The following is a 4,574-nucleotide window of genomic DNA, read 5'->3' on the forward strand; positions in this document are numbered from 1 at the left end:
AGAAGGTGAGTTGTAAGTATGCATTTATCTTTAAATTATTTTAGCATGGTGAAATAGATTTCATGCTGAAATTATTTTATCTCTGATAACCATTGCAAATGAAATCGTTCCTTATGCTGTTGAGGAAATCATCCCGTTCGCAACCTTCGAACTGTCTTAGCAATAGGGAAACATTTCAATCGGTGAAACATTTTAAGCATCGATGCTATTATCATTATGGGATATACGAAGATCGAATGATTTTAAATTTGCAAATGATTTTAATTTGTGAAACATTTCAATCCGATGAAGATTTTAAATTTGTGAAACATTTCAAATTTGTGTTGATGTTACCTAGAACTGGAGCCTGATGCTAGCAGTAACAATATTTTGTTGATGTTCTTGTATTTCAGTTTCACGTTAGCACTTAGCATACCATGTGTTTGATTCTATGTTGATATGTTATAATGCAGAATTCTGGAGAGTTTTGGAGCTTGAAGGTGTATTTGGACTCATAAGCTCGGTTTGGACTATCTATGTTTTTATGGTGTAGATTCAATTACAGACAACGATGCAGGGCTGAAGTTGGCTTCAAATGGTTTAAGGTAATGTGTGTGCCCTGATTTTACTCGACTTCGTTTTGAATAAATTGAACTGAATGTGGCTTCGATATTGATACATGTGAAGAATGATGTCCTAATGTAAACTACCTTTTCCTGTAATCAACATTCTCTATCTGCAAATTTAAGTCTCTCTGCTCAGCCATCCTTATCAAATCAACAAAGTTGGAGTTCGGAGACATGTTCAACCAATACCCCATCTAAGAGGCTTGATGTTACAAACTGCTTGATGGCATGTCTGCCACCGAATTTCAATATTTTTATTGATTTACAAATTGGTTGTTGTGTTGAAGAGCAGTGCGGTGTTGTGAAACTTCGAAGTCAGATGTGCTGCTACTGAGTTGTGTTCGTCGGTGATGAGGTGATGTTGATATGATATGCGTCGATCCGTTGTATGCTGAAAGTTGACGTCATTGTTGTTGCGATCCGTCGTTCTGAGGTGATTTTTGCTCGGTTACGAATGGTTGTGAGTTGTTGCTGCGATCCGTTAATTAGTCACTTTGGTGTGTCGGTGATTGTGCAAATCGATGAGGAAAGTTATGAATCTGATGTGAATTGGAGATGATGATGAAATTGTGAGTTGGTATGAATTAGAGATGATGTGTTGATCTGTGAAGTGAGGTAGATCGTGATGCAAGTTTGTTTTAGGAGGAAGCTGTAAAGAATTTGCCAGAATAACAATACTCTTCTCCTCCCCTGTTTGGTACCTTTGTTTTGTTGTTTTTTTAATCATCAAAATTGACATGTTATTGTACTCCACTAACAAGAATGTTAAAGCTCCACATTTGTAGACTAAAGATCATACTCTTTACATAATTTTAATGTTTTCTGTAGGTATCTATCAGCATTGATTTCCAATACTTTCTTAGACATTGGTTCTATTTCAAAGATACTGGATGGCATCATGAAGCTTTTCCTGCAATTTGGCTGGGATATTGGATCTTATAGCTGAGGTGAGGGTGGATTTCTAGCAATTTTTGTGAGGGCCACCTAAGACTTATCACGTGGCTTATGTAGTTGAATTATTATGTGTTGTTGAAATTGTTTGTAAAGATAAATTATTGATTAAACTAATATTTGAAGATGAACTATTATGTTGCACTCAATATATATATAATGAGTTGTAGAATATGCTTAATGTGGAAAAGAAGCAATTATGATCATCGGTGATATAGCAAAGTGTTTTGAAAATGATATATTAAATGAGAACATACATAACAATCAGCTATACATGTATTGTGTATGAAATGAATTTTCCTGATATAGGGTGGAATAATAAAACTTACAGTATGAATAGTTTTCAATGTTCCCTTATGTGTATATAGTAGTACAATAGTATATTTGGATTTTCTTATTTTCAATGCCAATGTGTAGTAGATAATCATGTTTATTTTTTAAAATTACATTTATAGAAAGAAAAAAATAGCAGCATGTTATTTCTAAAAGAAGTATTTTGATTACAAAATACATAATTATGTTTTAATTTAAAAGTTAAAGGAGAATTAACAGGGTTAGTTGGAAAGGAGAATGTTTTGTCTCTAACCGGGTTTTTATATTTTTTGAACACACGATTTATTATATTTTTTATATAATTAAATAAATCATTTTCTATAAATAAATACTACTTTTGAACTTTTTTTTATCAATTTAATAGTTTTGTTTAAACAATATAATTTTTATATTTCAATTTCATATAAAAAAACTTTTTCTATTTTTTTTACTTAAGACTATATGTATCTGATAAACTCGGTCCAACCCACACCAGAACCCGTGCGGACGCACGGGTTTCTCACTAGTTAATCAATATATCACAAACTTTGATCCAACCTATTGAAAAGAAATTTTTATATTTTACACCTTTGTTTTTAGGACATTTACTTCTACAATAATTATATTGAACAAAATAACATTTTTCCTATCATCTTTTATTTCCCTCAATCACAATGCGCGGAAACGACGGGTACCCGTGCGAACGCACGGATAAGACACTAGTTTTTTTAATCTGTGTGAAAATGTCAAACTATGACAGTTGTTTTGTATCATTGGATTAGATTCATATTAGCCACTTCTTTTATTTTAAAAATTAATTTAAAGTATCACCTATATATTTTAAATAAAATTAGAAGTAATTTTATTTATCAAATAATGGCCTGTTGGTTTGAGCTTTTAAAAAATAAATTTTTATTTGTATTTTTAACAATCCTTTTTATAAAAATGTTTTTTTTTCTAAATTTGTTTTTTATAGATTAAAAGTCTAATTTTAACGTTTTATAACATATATATATATATATATATATATATATATATATATATATATATATATAAGAAAAGGGGTTATGCACTGACAGTGTAAAATATTTTTACACTGTCAACCAATCACCACCATGCATCCAATTAAAACATTATTTTATTTAAAAAAAACTTTAATGACATGGCACATTCATGACTCCCTATTGGATGACAGTGTAAAATAGTTTTACACTGTCAGTGCACTACCTTTTAACTCTATATATATATATATATATGCTTAAAAGTAGTGCACTGTCAGTGTAAATTTTTTTAAATGATCAGTGCATCACAATCCTAAAAGTTAAATATTTTATATTTAATTTAAAGAACAAATCAATTTTTACAACGAATCACGACATTTAAATTTTGATTTGTTGATTTTAATGAATTGAGTCCATTAAAATCAACCAATCAAAATTTAATGGTCGTAATTCATTGTTCTCATTTTTCATAATAACCAAGTGTTCTCACTTGAATCGTTCTCATATTATATATATATATATATATATATATATATATATATATATATATATATATATATATTAAAAGATAGTCAAAATTACAATTTTTTTAAAAACATATTTCTTAAAAATTATTTTTATGAAAATTTATTTGAAGTAACTTAAAATTTAACTATTTTTTTATTGAAAATTCAATATAAAAAAAATTATGATAAAATAATAAAATATCTAAAGTAACATTTTTAGAATAACTATTTACACAAATTTTTTATTTGAAGTTCATTTTTAAAAATTCTTTGAAATTGTTTTTAACAAAAATATGTAACTCTATCAAAATCATTTAAAAAAACTGAAACAAACCTAGTCTGTAAAGAAGAAATTGGTTTAAATAACATCTCATAAAGTCATTTTAAGTATTATAGCTTTTTACTAAGATTTTGGATGGATGACAACAATAAAATAAAAATGAAAAGCTCTTTTGAGTAGTTTCTCACAATGTTTATTTATAAGAATTTTATTTTATTTCTGTTAAAATATTTAACATTGAATATATAAGTTTTAGAATTTTAAAACTGTTTTTTTTTATTATTTGTTAAAATATTTATTCTTTTAAAATAAATATAGGATTGCCTCAATATTTTAGAATCAAGACAACTCTGTTCCGTAAAAACACTCCTTTATTAAATTAATTTTATTTAAGGCTAATAACAATTTTACATATTCCTTTGAAAAAAACATATTATAGTTATTTCAAAACCTAATCAGGTCATGCAGTCATCCTTAGCAATAATTGATTTTAAAAATATATTATAAAAAGAAAAAGTCATATAAAACAACATAAAATTATAAATATATTAGCAATAATTGATTTTAAAAATATATTATAAAAAGACAAAGTCATAAAAATTAACATAAAATTATAAATATATTGGATTTATTTAATGACTTACACAATGCATGCATAGACTTTCTCTTTTCTTCCTAGATGTTTTTTCAAAAATTTAAAGAAACCTTCTTAATCAATTTAATTTGAAAAAAACGAGAACATCATCAATAGACAGTTGTAATGTGATTTTTATAAAACCTTGTATCCAAGTCAAGAGAGAATTTGAATCGAGAAAAAATATATATATTCATGTGAAACAATAATATATTATGGCCATAAAAACACACAAATATTTTTTCTTGGCTCGATGAAGAAGATCTGTTTGCATAAGGAAAAGAT

This window comes from Vicia villosa, linkage group LG5, assembly GCF_029867415.1.
Source record: "Vicia villosa cultivar HV-30 ecotype Madison, WI linkage group LG5, Vvil1.0, whole genome shotgun sequence".
In the NCBI taxonomy this organism is placed as follows: Eukaryota; Viridiplantae; Streptophyta; class Magnoliopsida; order Fabales; family Fabaceae; genus Vicia; species Vicia villosa.